The sequence below is a fragment of the Giraffa tippelskirchi genome, chromosome 6 (assembly GCF_054371585.1).
Source record: "Giraffa tippelskirchi isolate mGirTip1 chromosome 6, T2T-mGirTip1v1.2.pri, whole genome shotgun sequence".
Classification (NCBI taxonomy): domain Eukaryota; kingdom Metazoa; phylum Chordata; class Mammalia; order Artiodactyla; family Giraffidae; genus Giraffa; species Giraffa tippelskirchi.
The window spans coordinates 50,443,925-50,460,313 of record NC_137280.1 but is presented as its reverse complement, the minus strand read 5'-3'; positions in this window follow the sequence as shown (position 1 = coordinate 50,460,313).

Here is a 16,389-nt window from a genome sequence, read left to right as displayed (position 1 = left end):
AAGATCAGGAAGAAGACAAGGGTGTCCACTTTCACCACTGTTAATGAACATAGTTTTGGACGTCCTAGCTACAGCAATCAGAGAAGAAAAATAAATAAAAAGGAATCCATATCCAAAAAGAAGATATAAAGCCCTCACTGTTTGCAGATGATTGATACTGTACATAGAAAACTCTAAAGATAGTATCAGAAAATTACTAGAGCTAATCGATGAATTTGGCAAAGTCGCAGGATACAAAATCAATAGACAGAAATCACTTGGATTTCTATATACTAACAATGAAAAATCAGAAAGAGAAATTAAGAAATCAATCCCATTCACCATTGCAACAAAAAGAATTAAATATCTAGGAATAAACTTACTTAAGGAGACAAAAGAACTGTACACAGAAAATTATAAGACACTAATGAAAGAAATCCAAGATGACAGAAAGAGATGGAGAGATATTTCATATTTCTGGGTTGGAAGAATCAATATTGTGAAAATGACTATACTACCAAATACAATCTACAGATTCAATGAGATCTCTATCAGATTACCAATGGCATTTTTCACAGAACTAGGACAAAAAGTTTCACAATTCATATGGGAACACAAAAGACCCTGAATAGCCAAAGCCATCTTGAGGAAGAAGAATGGAGCTGGAGGAATCAACCTTCCTGACTTTAGATTATACTACAAAGCTACAGTCATTAAGACAATATCGTACTGGCACAAAAAGAGAAATATAGACCAATGGAACAAGATAGAAAGACCAGAAATAAACCCATGCACCTATGGTTACCTTATTTTTGACAAAGGAAACAACAATATACAATGGGGCAAAGACAGACTCATCAGTACATGGTGCTAGGAAAACTGGACAGCTACATGTAAAAGAATGAAATTAGAACACTTCCTAACACCATACACAAAGATAAACTCAAAATGGATTAAAGATCTAAATGTAAGACCAGAAACCATAAAGCTCTTAGGGGAAAACATAGGCAGAACATTTGACATAAATCAAAGCAAGATCCTCTTTGACCCACCTCCTAGAGTAAGGGAAATAAAAACAAAAGTAAACAAGTGGGACCTGATTAAACTTAAAAGCTTTTGCACAGCAAAGGAAACTATTAGCAAGGTGGAAAGACAGCCCTCAGAATGGGAGAAAATAATAGCAAATGAAACTACTGGCAAAGGATTCATTTCCAAAATATGCTAGCGGTTCACACAACTCAATGCTAGAAAAACAAACAACCCAATCAAAAAGTGAGAAGAAGACCTAAACAGACATTGCTGCAAAGAAGACATACAGATGGCTAACAAACACATGAAAAGATGCTCATCATCGCTCATTATTAGAGCAATGCAAATTATTAGAGAAATGCAAAAATTTGAGAAATGCAAGTCAAAACTACAATGAGATATCACTTCACACCATTCAGAATAGCCATCATCAAAAAGTCTGCAAACAATAAATGCTGGAGAGGGTGTGGAGAAAAGGGAACGCTTTTGCACTGTTGGTGGGAATGTAAACTGACACAGCCACTATGGAAGACAGTATGCAGATTCCTTAAAAAACGAGGAATAAAACCACCATATGACCCAGCAATCCCACTCCTAGGCATATACCCTGAGGAAATCAAAATTGAAATAGACACATGTATCCTATTGTTCACTGCAGCACTATTTACAACAGGTAAAACATGGAAGCAACCTAGATGCCCATCAACAGATGAATGGATAAAGAAGTTGTGGTACAGATACACAATGGAATATTACTCAGCCATAAAAAGGAACACATTTGAGTCAGTTCTGAAAAGGTGGATGAACCTGGAACCTATTATACAGAGTGAAGTGAGTCAGAAAGAGAAAGATAAATATCATATTCTAACACATATATATGGAATCTAGAAGAATGGTACTGAAGAACTCATTTACTGGGCAGCAGTGGAGAAACAGGCATAGAGAATAGATTTATGGACATGAGGAGAGGGGAGGAGAGAGTAAGATGTAGGCAAAGAGTGACATAGAAACTTACATTACCACATGTAAAATAGATAGACAATGGAAATTTGCTGTATGGCTCAGGAAACCCAAACAGGGTCTCTGTATCAACCTAGAGGGGTGGGATGGGGAGGGAGATGGGAGGGAGGTTAGAAAGGGAGGGGATATATGTATACCTATGGCTGATTCATGTTGAGGTTTGACAGAAAACAACAAAATTCTGTAAAGCAATTATCCTTTAATAGAAAGATAAATAAAGCAACAACAACAACAAAAACTGAGTCTAGAAGCTGGAAGTCTTTTCAGATCTGAAACTTAATACCAGATCTGATAGTTAGTTACTTGCTACTGTGGCCAGAAAGCAATTGATGTTTTTCCAGGGAAATTAAAATGTTTTGTTTCTCATGAGATTGAATTTAACCAATTAAAGAACTGGTCAAACATGAGACACATTAATCTGTTTCAGGCCAGCCATATCCAGTAAGTGCTGATGTCTATTAAGTCACAGTTACATACTTTCACTCTCCAAATGTCTCCAAAGCACAAGACAGGTTATTTTTATACTAGAAAGACTCCCAGACTATATTTTCTAGTGACTAATATTATAATTACAATAGTTTATATCCTTCATCTTTCCTCTTTAATATTCTTCTTTCCTTAGATGCTTAGATTTTAAAAACATAAATCCCCATTCTTTAGAACTTTTGGCTCTTTCTTCTCTGGCTATATAGGAAAAAATATATTTAGATAGATAGTAGAGATAAGAGGTCTGGCTATCTTGATCCTAAGGAACAGAAGGTAGGGGTGTGGCAGATTATCACCTGCCTCACGGGCTCTGGTAAACATTTCCTATTTTCCCCATTTTGATTCTGACACTCAGAGGGAGAGATGGCATTTTCTGCCTTTTGTAGCCCTCCTGCCAAAATTGTCTAGTATCTTGTTTTTACAAAGAAACCTCTGTCCATTGTATCATCTTTATCCTGACAACTGGCATAATTATTTTCCAAGATGAGAGCACCGCACTTGGCAAGGGCATAATCAAAGACTTATGATTAGTGAGTCTAGACTTGGAAGGCTGTTTCCATGGGTTGCTCATTTTCTGATGGCTTGTGACTCCAGGGAAACATAGGGAACAAAGATACTGCTTGAGTTTTACCAATGATGTCAAAGAAAAAAATCATCACTCAAAATCTACAACAGAAAAGTGAGCTTGTTGCTTATTAGACAAAGAAAAACTGCATTTGCAAAATGCAATCTCTGAATAAATCAACTGCTGATCTCACATAGGATTTGTAGAAGCTTAGGATTGAATCCTGGATTGATGATGTATAGAAGAGGACCTTTTAGGGAGACATTGATCTCTAGCTGAGAAGGGTAGGTTATTGGAGCGTAGCTGTGGCTAATATTTTCAGGAATAGGGGGCCGTCACAAAAAGCCTGGCTTATAGAAGTGTGATTGCTGGTTCAGAGTCGTCACTGATCAACTGGGATTTTTTTCAATGCCAGGTATGAGTTACTTGTTACTATGGCCAAAGAAGAAATCAGTCTATTTCAAAGGAAGTGAAAATGTTCTTGTTCTTGGTGAACATTTTTATATACTCTTTGTACTTGCATTATGCATGCCAATGTTTAATCTGTTTGACTCTATTTAGGCTCATTGAGGGATCTTATAAAATTATAACCGATTATTATACTCACCCATTTTCCATAGCACCTTGGATAGTTTTCACTGGGTTGAGTGATACTCCATGACCAAAGTCTTCAGGAATGTAGTAGTAATGCCTCCAGAGAAATGAGGCAGAACATCTTTTTAATGAGTTCAAAGACACATGAATGGAGAAATTTTTAAAAGTTCAGAGATAGCTATAGTTACGTTAGTTAACAAGTTCCCTAGTATACAAGGAAAGATAAACCTAGACTAGAAGCCAAACCAAAAGACATGTTTTTTTATAGGCAACACTGCTTTTCTGGCTCCTCAATCTACCTCCATCTATGTCTCATCTGCAAGTCCAAGTCTGGCTCAGCTTCTCATATTTCCCTGCCCCACCTCCTCAGCCCAGCCATGCTTCAGCACAGCTAAGATCTAAAACCTAGCTGAGATGTAATTTTTCTCCAGAACATAGAGTTCTCTTTTCCTTTCCACTAGTCACACAACATTGAGCACTGTGCACTCATACTTGTGGCCCTTGAGTCCCACACACCTTATCCATCCACTGATGCTAATTTAAAAGATCAGGAATATACAACATGAGAGAGGATTAGGGCAGCACAATAGATACTCACCTTAAATGTGGGAAAATTCTAGGCACATAGCTGATTCGTAGCAACTCTGCAACTGGACAGGTAGGTGTTGCCAGTTTCTTGGTTAGGGCTCTTCACTAATTCCCGGAAAATAGTCTCAGTGATATTTGGATCCACCCTTCATGGGCCTTCTTGATAGCTCAAAAGGTAAAGAATGTGCCTGTAGTGCAGGACATCTGGGTTTGATCCCTGGGTGGGGAAGATCCCCTGGCGAAGGGAATGACAATCCATTCAGGTATTTTTGCCCGGGAAATCTCATGGACAGAGGAGCATGATGGGATATCGTCCATGGGGTCGCAAAGAGTCAGACATTTTCACTTTTCACTTTTTCATGAATTTGAGTCTTTGTTCCTTTTCCATAAAAAAAATATGCCAGGTTTGCAGCTGTGTTGTCATCTCAGCCAACTTCCTGTCCATAAACTGTTATGAGACCAAATACCAAAATTATCCTTTTTCTTTTTTCTTTTTTACTATCTATGTCCATTTTAATTAACAGTCTTTCAGCCAACACAAATCTCCTGAAGTTTTGTAGTTGTCTAACACATCGGAATTATATTTTACTTCACTAGATCAAAGCCATACTCATATTACTCCCCAAGGCAACCAATTACCTACCTTGGGCAATTTGTAAGGTCTTAGAAAAAAAATTTTTTTAATTCTTAAAATTATTAAAAATACTGTTTCCTAACAAAGAGGACCTATAAGGCATTCCCTTACATCTTTATGAAGTATTAAAAAAAGGGTCATACAGCTTTATCCTGACTTCAACCTTTCCCAGAGACCTAGTCTTACTCCCCGGGATTTGACTTATGCCCCATGGCCATTTCTGACTTTGAGAATCTCTTCTTGGCTAGAAAGACTGTCCTGGGTACTTCATATGTTCCCTAAATTCTGCTTGAAAACTGATCAACTTCCACTTCTCTTTTTAAATTTTATGATAGGCAAGACTATTTTATCATAGCTAGGATAGTCAATGTTTCAGAGTTCTGCCTGGAAAGCCCCTTAGTTCCTTAATTAGCTACGTTTCTTATCTTCTTCATTCCTGCAGCTCTTAAGTGTTGCTAAACTTTCTGGTCCTAAGTAACTAGAACTCCCTTTTCTACTCACTGTGTCTCTTTTAGTGGATTGTAAGATGAATGAAAACAGAACCTCATCTTTTCTATTGCTATTGATATTATATGCCAGTAGCCAGCACAGTGTCTGAAACATAATTGCTTAATAAATAAATAGAAACAGGAATGCCATCAAAGTTAAATTAAAATTTAGTGTTAACGACATACTTATCCATAGGAAAAAAATGTCAAAAACATTAATGAAATTGCAAATGATACTCAGTGTCATAGCAAGTACCAAAGACTTAAAAAATGCCCAGAAGTTCTTTGTAGTGTTTCTGCATAAATGTCCTTCTATCTCCTTCAATTTGAATATCCAAGATGAAGAAATGGAATGCAAAGCACCTATTTCCCATTCATTCATTTTTTATTGTTAATATTAAAGCAGTATAACCATAGGGGGCTAAATATATTTTGGAGGCTAAACAGGCAAACAAATATGTCAATGTTGTTCATCAAGAAAAATGCATTCTCATTTCCCAAAGCATAAAAATTTGAGATGTAACCAATCTAAATGGAGAACTGCCTAAATAACCTATGAGTATAGAAAAATAAATAGGCTACGTGTCATTTAAAATTGGCATAGTACAATTTTTGAGAGCCATTTATATCTTTAGTTTCTTTTATAATATGAATGCAGGGATAGCATTTTGGAGGGTTTCTAATCTCTCTCCTGTTTACTGAATGTAGACAGCAAATAAATATATTTTTGAAAGGGTTTCTCCATTCTCACTGCATGAGGTTTAATGGTTACATTAAAAATTGTAGTTTTTCCCCCAAGATTGTAGTATCACTGCCACATTTGCAATCAGTCAAACTTGGTAAATATCTTCTAAGTCCGCAGTGTTGGTTTAGTACACGATAAATGCTTATCACTGCCTCTAGAATATTTTATGTTTGCTTTCTTCCCATACTGATAAGATATAATTTTTCTCAACACAGATCATTGATTTTAAAGCATGAATCATAGAATGTCAGCCCTGTAAAGGACCTTGAGAAGTTATCTATTCCATTTCCATATCCTTGCCTTCATGTGGGTCCACCTTAGCTCACACTGGATAATGTTCATTGATTCCATTTTTAAGGACCTTTGAAGAAAGAGGGTCTTTCAATTTTCTTCTGTAGCACATTTCAGTGTTTAATAACCCATAAGGCTCTCAGGAAATTCTTCCTTATATCCATCCTAAATTACCAATGGCACATGAATTTAGAGTCCAATCTTAAGTAACTGGAATAAATTACCTATGCTATGGAAACAGACATTCACTCTGAATTTGAAAAAGTGTTGTCTGTGTGAAATAAACTGAAAATATTACTTCTCGGGGATGGAGTAAGTGAATTTCAATCAGGTGCCCCCAACTCCACAAAGTGCTTGAGCTGCAGTAAGCCGGGTGATTGTCATCAAATAGTCTTGGCAAAGCCCTTCAGGACATTTCTTGGTAGTATAAGTCCCAAGGCCAGAACTGAACACAAAAGATGAACCATGACAAGGAGTCAGACAAATTGTGGTCAAGCTGTGTGGGTGACAGGTTATGTACACAGACAGAATTTCCAAGCTGATCTCAGCAAACACATTACATCTGAGCAGATGATGACAGGCTGAGCTTAAGTTCCTGTGCGTGTCAGTGTCTTTTGGATAGAAAGATTTGCCTTGATGGCAGGGCCCTGGAGAAACTGAGTACATCAGTCTCTAAGGCAGCAGACTGACCAGCCCAGTTCACACCACCGTAGTAACTGAGAAGTAGCAGCTTGTAGCCAGGGCTCTCCCTGGAGGGAGGCATCCTTCCAGTAACAGTCAACACTTGGAGAAGCTTAATCTCTGCTAGGAAATGTGCTGAACTTTTGCTTTCATTAAATCTTTGAATAATTACAACAATATTATGAGACTACCTTGTGGAAGTGGCTCAAATGGTAAAGAATCCACCTGCAGTGTGGGAGACCTGGGTTTGATTCCTGGGTTGGGAAGATCCCCTGGAGGAGGGCATGCAACCTACTCTAGTGTTCTTGCCTGGAGAATCCCCATGGACAGAGGAGCCTGGCAAGGTACAGTCAATGTGGTCGCAAAGAGTTGGACACAACTGAGTGCACAGCACAACAATATTATGAGAAGTGTGATTGTGTGCTCAGTCAGTATATTTGCATCTCCTGCAGTAGCAGGCAGATTCTTTACCACTAGTGCTACCTGGGAATGAGATAGGTACAATTATTATCCTTATTTTACCAATAAGGAAATTGAAGAACAAAGAGATTAAGTAAACTTGCTCCAGCTACTAAGTGCCAGAATTGGAATTTAAAATAATGCAGTCATATTCCTTGGTGTCTCAGATGGTAAAGAATCTGCCTGCAATGTGGGAGACCTGGGTTTGATCCCTATTTCAGGAAGATCCCTTGGAGAAGGGCATGGCCACTCACTCCAGTATTCTTGCCTGGAGATTTCAAGGTCAGAGGAGCCTGGTGGACTACAGTCCATGGGTTCACAAAGAATTGGACATGACTGAGCGACTAACACACACACTGTCGTATTCCAGAACCCACTCTCTTAACTACTATGTTTCACTGCCTCTCACAGTAAATTAGAATAGGGAGCAATTTTTTGATGAAAGTCCTAATTAGTATCCACTCACGTCACTGACCTCTGGCCAGCTGAGCAGAGTGGGGACAAATCAGTGTATTTCATTTATAAGTATACCATCGGTGCTGATCAAATTCAATGGAAAATAAATAACAACAGGAATCTCTGAGTCATTTTTTAATCTCATAAATATCAAGTAGTAATGTCTTGTATTAGCTTTGCAACATATGACATCTCAATTTTCACAAACAGGCCAGCATCAAATAAGAATTAATATACTTGTTTTAAAGGTGAAAAATAAAAGCTAAGTTCCAGGGACATTATTTCTAAAAAGGAGAAGTTCTCAACAACAGGTCTTTCATCGTATTCTCTTTCAATTATGCCATGTTGAAAATTGACATATGTTGAAAAAAAACTGAGCGTATATGGAATCTCCTGTGTATGAGGTAAATGACATTGAATATAACGACAAAAGCCAGTGATAAGGGATCACATGGACACTCTTTTCAAGGGTCGCTCTTTCCCAGGCTGTCCTCTTGGGGACTGTTGTCCTTCTTGGAGCAGTAGAGACTTAAGGTCACAGATAATTTCACTGACTTTCTACTTATCTAAGCCTCTGATCTATAAAAGTTAAAAATGAAAGAAAGTGGAACTCCAGCGTTCTCCCAACCTCTCCTCCTTCTGTGAAAATCCTGGAAGAAATTCACTGTTCTATGATATCAGGAGTGACGTTCAAAACTGTGAACAAGTGTTGCGGCTCAGTCACCCACCAACCACTGAGACTGCCTGTGGAGCCAGGAGTCCCCCCTTCAGTTGATGGGTTTCAGTAGGTGCAGGAAGGTACCAGGTCTAGGAAATGAGTGGGTTGGAGAGAAGAGTCCTTGAATGACTTGGAATAATGGCCACTTAATAACTGGGAAAAAAACTTTTCAATGTAGTAATTCCAGTATAAACCTGCCAGTATGAACTAACTAAATATTAACCCTTGTTGGGTTCCTTGAGGGTAGAAACTGTGTTCTAGATTTCATTAAACACCACAGGTCTGCAGGCCTTCACAATTCTGAAACCCCCAAAGCTGTAAAAGATAAAAATTGTCTCTATAACTCATTTGGCTGCAAAACTTTGTCTGTGTTGATGTGAGACCATTTATAAACTTTGTTATCCCTAAGTGAATAGTCATGATTTTCACCACTGACACATTAATGTGTTTGATTATAGGGTACTGTTTAGGGTTCCCCTGGGAGTATTTTGAAAGAGAAGATGCATGCACTGTTTTACCTTCTTAAAATTTGAAAAATTCTGCATTCAGAAGCATATCTAGTCCTAAGAGCTTGAATAAAGGGCTGTGTACAGATACCATCTAGCCTAGTATATGCTCTGGGACAGAGTAGCTTTCAACAGCAAATTCTATTTTATTGAATGAATGTGCCTATGTGGCTTTCAAAATTTTGCTTCAATAAGAAAAATGGGTAAAGGGAGTAGAAAAGCCAGTTTCTGCTCAGACTTGGGTTTATACACCTACTTTATCTTAAGTCAGAATGAAAATTATATCATAGGATTTATATCACACCATCGTTTTCTCCACAAAGGCCAGGAGAAAACTATCCCCTATGGACAATTTACAAATGTAGATAGTAAACAACAGGCCTATATAACTAAGTCAGCACTTACATAACTTCTTGTGGTCATATGCAGAACCCCATATATGGAAGATATTCACAGGCCTTTACATTAATAATAACCTTGAAAGGAAGATCAATATCAGTTTAGGAAACCATGTGCTTCACTTTGCCCAGAAACATTTCCAATGTTCAAGAATACTCTGACGATACATTGTGAATAGTCAAATTGCCTTTTCTATGTTTAAAGTGATTAGAGATATAAAATCTCAGCCCTTGAAAGTACCAGAAGTTGTCTCATTGGAATACTGTGAAAGAAATATCACTAAAGATGAGAGATGAGAAATTTCAGTGTTTTGGAACAGATTCATATAAATACTTCTGCAAGATGAATTATCTTAAACCCACTGGAAACTTTCAAGTTTTCTCAATGAAAAGTTCTCATCAAATTACAATGACATAAGTTGGACAGGAAACAGCATAAATCTCAGAATAACAGGATGACGGAAAAGGCAAAACCCAGATAGACTTAAAAATCTAAGGATATTGAAAGCAGAATGGGGAACAGAGGATAGACCCTGTGGAGTAGAGCAAGTCAACAACTGAGAACGTTTGGAACCCTGGGCAGTGACAAAACACATTACAGATCTGAAGTACTCCTGGGGCATGTGAAGAATGGAATGAAACACAAGACATAAAAAACAGGCAAATCTAGAAGAACATTGCAATCAGTCAGCTTAGGCATGATAAGAAACTGAACCAGAGCTGTGCTAGCAATGGAAAAGCATGAGAAGGAAGTACAGAATACCTTGGATTTTTTATGTTGCTCTTTCTACTTAGATCTTCGAGTCATGCTAATGGATTAACAACTCTGGGCTGATGGGCTAAAGGCTGATAGACTTTGCCTCTTGTAGCATATTTCTACCTTTTTTATAAAGGAGAAAAACTGAGGATGAATGAATATACGCCTGGCGATGGTTAGAAACGTTTTGTGAATGTTTCATGAGGAACCAAAGACATACTGCAGTCCTTGCACAATTGTCATAATCTGATGTATTTTACCATTTCTCTCTGTCATGTTTATGGGGAAAAGAGTAAGAGAAAGATGTGCTGGCCTGCCCTTGGTGAGGTCTAACTGCAGCAGTGGTGATGTTCCTTTTTTAATCAAAGCATCATTATTCTTCATGATAAACTCAGAGAGTAATAGAAACTACATTGCAGGGGGAGACTACAATTATACGAAGTCCTTTTTGCTGAAAACAATAAATAAAAGCTTTTCATAGAAATCACTTCCTCTATACCACCATCCATCAGGCTATTAAATATTACTTTGAGGATAAAATTCTAAGGTTATTAATCTATATAAAACCAAGTTTTCCAGGCTTGAGGAAAGCTGAGAAAATTTCCCAAGGGAGTTTCTACTCTTCTCTAAGGTTAAAGAAAAGACTCAATTCAGATTTTTATCAATAAACTTAAATACAATGCATATTATTTTTAAAATGAAACAAACCTTTAGTTAGGTTTTCTTATTTTTTCCTTCTCTGCTGGGAAGCACTTGTTAGAGCTTTTGTGACTTGCATAATTTAATGATATCAAAAACTGAATAAATAGCTGCCTATGCATCCTCCTAAAATTTCCCTTACTATGTGCTATAATATATTGGTATTGAGAAGTGCTTCTCCTTTACATTTTATAGTGAGTTTATAAATACATTAATATAGCTAAGTTGCTTACTATCATTGATAGTATAAAGATGAAAACTATTATTTCTTGATACATATGTTGTCAAAAATGAGTTTGAATATTTGACTACTGGGTGAGTTTATGCTTGCAGTAGTATGGAAGCTAGCTTGTTCTGTGACCTTGGTGCTTGTCTTTATAGCTAGGCATTAGTATTTTTTTTTAAATTGAAGTATTTGGGGCTTCCCAGGGGGTGCAGTGGTAAAGAATATACCTGACAATGCAGGACACAAGAGACATGGGTTGGATCCCTGGGTCAGGAGGATCCCCTGGAGGACGAAATGGCAATCCACCCGAGTGAAAAAAAAAGCACCCTCCATCTGTGCCTTCTCTTCTGCTCCAATCTCAAGCCAAATTTCACATTCTCAGCAATAATATTAATAACTGCGCATGTAACCTCAGCTTATTATTAAACAGTGGGCCTCTGACGTCAGATTCAATAGTCTGCTCACAATGGCTTGGTTCCCACACCCTGCACCAAATACCCCCTCTCTCTCTCTGCTCAGTCATGTCCAACTCTGTGACCCCACAGACTGTCACCTGCCAGGCTCCTCTGTCCATGGGATTTTCCAGGCAAAAATACTGGAGTGGGTTGCCATTTCCTTCTCCAGGGGATCTTCCCGACCCAGGGATTGAATCCAGGTCTCCGTCTCCTGCATTGCTGGAGGATTCTTTACTCACTGAGCCATCAGCACCAAGGACAGATGGCTGCCAACCAGTGGCAAGAATTGGAGCAGTGACACCAGACACTTCAGTGGTCTTTGAAGCCAAACACCGTGTCCTTCCTTGGCTTACTGATTTCACTTATGTAATTAGCAGGGATGACAGAGGATAAGATGACTGGATGGCATCACGGACTCAATGGACATGAGTTTGAGTAAACTCCGGGAGTCGGAGAAAGACAGGGAGGCCTGGAGTGCTGCAGTTCATGGGGTCGCAGAGTTGGATACGACTGAGCAACTGAACTGAACTGAATTAGCCTTAGTCTGTTCTGTAAACCACTCAGTAAATAAATTGCCTTGTAGAATGATTCCTCTTGCCCTTACCCCTTTGTGGTATGGCTTCTGCTAGAAAAGCTCTCATTGTCAGTGTTTCTTTCACTTTGGATAGTTTTATTTTCCAAATCCAGTGCATGTAACATTCCCTTGACTCCAACAACCAATCTGTCTGAGCTGTTATGTTGAGTCGAGTTGCAGAAATTATTATTTTATCTTGTTGCCCGCGATAGCAGCTTCTCTTCCCTATGCTCCCTGAAATCAGACTCTTTGAATATCGCACGCTGAGCCATCTGCTGGTCTCTATGTGGATTAGTAACTTTAGATTTTGCTTTAACATAGCAAGGAAAAATTATCTTTCAAAGCTGAAATCAAGCCCACATGCATGCAAGCATGCTCAATCCTGTCCGACTCTGTGTGACTCCATGGACTGTAGCCCGCCAGACTCCTCTGCCCATGGAATTTTCCAGGCAAGAATACTGGAGTGGGTTGCCATTTTCTTCTCCAGGGGACCTTCCTGACACAGGGATCGAACCTGCGTCTCCTGGGTCTCCTGCACTGGCAGGCAGATTCTTTACCACTGCGCCCCCTGGGAAGCCCACCTGGAGCTAATTCCTGCAATGGTAATGTGAAGATGAGTTCCTTATCTTTTAAACACCATCTCTCTGCCTTCCCTGCAAATGTCACCTTTTAATAACATCATCCTTTTTCCAGTCACCTAGACTTCAGACTTCAAAGTCATCTTTGGCTCATCTTATTCTTTCCTGTCTTGTATCTACTTCATTTCCAAGATCTATTTTTCTATACTTGTCATTTCCACTGTGTAATTATTGTGTAGCTCACTTTTCATGTCTTACACCATGTTTTCTGATACAATCCAGCTAGCATACTACAGCCACTCTTTATTATGTTAATCATATCAATTTCTGTTCAGAAGTTTCCAAAGGTTTCATTTTTCCTGATTTAAGATAAACCTAGTTTCAGATATTGTAACAGTGCTGATCATGGCTTCACTCTGTTTTCTGTCTTATTTCTCATGTATTCAAGCTGTATCTTCTTATTCCAGTCAAGCTGGCTTTCTCACTTCCCAAGACCATGCTAGAATCTTTCTCCTTAGTCTTTAGTCACTGTGTTAACTTAAGGTCTCTGAATGTAATGGATGACAAATTAAAACTGGATGATTTGCAAGATTTTAATACAAGAATGCTTCCCAGGTGGTACAGTGGTAAAGAATCCTCCTGCCAATACAAGAGATGCAGGAGATGTGGGTTCAATTCCAGGGTTGGGAAGATCCCCTGGAGGAGGGAATGGTAACCTACTCCAGTATTCTTGCCTGGGAAATCCTATGGACAGAGGAGCCTGGAAGGTTATAGTCCATGGAGTCTCAAAGAGTCGGACACAACTGAGCATGCAAACAATTAAAACATATATGAAAAACTTTGATAAAGGGGAAATCTCACTCACTCCTGCCGGTTCAAAGCTGAGAGGGACAACGGGTGGGTTACAGTCCAGGGAGATCACAAAAGAGTCAGACACAACTTAGCGACTAAACAACAACAATTAAGAGGAGATGGGTAACCCCAGCAAACAGCAGGCTAAACCGAAGTCTGGCTAATTTACCATAGAAAGAAGAAAAAACAAAAATAAAACGGCCTCCCTAGGTCAGAACAAAACTCAACGCTGACTTTGAAAAATATCCCTACAAAAGATATTGGACTATTGGTAAATTTATGACCCAGGTCATTACTGAAAACAATAGAGCGATTTGTCAGCTATTAGCACAACCTAGAAGGTACAACTGATACAATCAGAGGTAGACAATGAAGAATTGATGCTTTTGAACTGTGGTGCTGGAGAGTCTCTCAGACTGCAAGGAGATCAAACTAGTCAATCCTAATGGAAATCAACCCTGAATATTCGTTGGAAGGAATGATGCTGAAGCTCCAGGACTTGGGCCATCTGAGGCAAAGAGCTGACTCATTGTAGAAGACCCTGATGCCGGGAAAGATTGACGGCAGGAGGAGAAAGGAGCGACAGAAGATGAGATGGTTGGTGGCATCACTGACTCAATGGCCATGAGTTTGAGCAAACTCTGGGAGATAGTGAAGGACAGGGAGGCCTGGAGTGCTGCAGTCCATGGGGTCGCAAAGAGTCAGACACAGCTGAGCAATTGAACAATGACGAACAACAAGAGACAGAGACATTCAAAGAGAATTCTGATGGTACAGCTGTCAACCCCCATGACTGTGTGTATGCTTTAAGCTGAAGCCTCTGAGGAGCTACAGTCATTCAGTGGTGCTCAGTCGTTCAGTTGCTCAGTCATGTCTAACCCTTTGTGGCTCTTTGGACTGTAACCTGCCAGGCTCTTGTGTCCATGGAATTCTCCAGGCAAGAACACTGGAAGGGGTTTCCTCCTCCAGGGAATCTTCCCAACCCAGGGATCGAGAGCCACAACAAGGGTTTAAATGTGAGCTAAGCAGTAGTCCTGGTGTGGGTGACGGTGATGAGGAAGAAACCTAGAGAAACTGAGACCCCGGCCCTGCAAGCACAGTTCTATTGGAGCAAAGTCAGCAGGCACCGATGTGTGGACTTGCTGGTATATGAGAAAGATACACCCCAACTTTAGTATACTTTTATAAATCAGACTTCATGCAACTTACTGCTTTCCAAACATGGGGATTATGCAGACTTCTCTTTCTCCAGACTCCCTAGAACTCAGCTGCTGGATCATGAGTGCTGGAGGGGAAGGTGAGAACGGAGGTTAGAAGTTTACAGAACTGGACTCCACTCTAGAACATTCTGATTCAGTGGTTCTGAATGAGGTCCAGAAGCCTACCTTTTTAATAAGCATCCCAGGAAGATTTTGAGAACATGTCATACAGATGTCAAACATCATGATAATTTATATCAGTAAAATTCTTTTCTTCTAGACTTTTTAGCTTTCATTAGATCTATCTAGGTTGAGAAAACAGTTACTTTTCCTGGGATGTAGCTATGCCCAGAATTGCAGAAATTACATCTGTGTGAAAAGATCATTTAAAAATAGTTTAATTCATGTATTCATTTGGTTGGAGGATTGAGGGAATGAAAAGTGCCCACCAAAGTGAGAAGGTCTCTGAAGACCGAAAAATGAGGCAGGCAGCTGTGTACAATGGATGGGTCAGTTTATTATAGGATTAGTTACTCAAAGCGTGAGTAAGTGGGATGAGGGTCTTGTGGACAACCATCTAGGAGCCTTCACAGCTGCACCACTGAGGGGCAGTTGGGACAAATTTTATAGTTATCCTAGGGTACAGCAGTGCATACTTGAAAACAGAATGTGCATTCCTAAGTTGAGATTTATGAATGAGTACCTAGCCTTGTGGGCTTTCCAGGTGGTACTAGTGGTAAAAAACACACCTGCCAATGCAGGAGACATAAGAAATGCAGGTTTGATTCCAGGGTTGGGAAGATCCCCTGGAGGAGGAAATGGCAACCCACGCCAGTATTCTTGCCTGAGAAATCCCATGGACAGAAGAGCCTGGGGGACTGCAGTCCACAGGGTTGCAGAGTCGGACATGACTGAAGTGATTTAGCACTCACACACACACCTAGCCTTGTGGACACTGAGAACATGGTCTTCTTCACTGTTTGGGGACTAACAGAGCACAGAGGTCACCTGGTTCTGTTGACTATTAAACAATATCTAGTAACTACAAACCCCCTGAAGACAAAGAAGTGATTTGGAACCGGGATAGTCCTGGGTGCGTGTGGCATGCTCAGTTGCATCAGTTGTGTCCTACTCTTTGCGACTCCATGGACTGTAGCCCACCAGGCTCCTCTGCCCATGGGATTCTCCAGGCAAGAATACCAGACTGAGTCGCTATGTCTTCCTCCTGGGGATCTTCCAGACTCAGGGATCAAATCCATGTCTCCTGCATTGCCAGGTTATTTTTCCACTGCGCAACTTGGGAAGCCAACAGACCTGGGTAGGGTCACTGAAAGGACAGGAGGAACTGTATCGGCCCAGGACAGCATCACTTATGCTAACAGTCATGCAATTGTAACCATATTTCAAAGAAC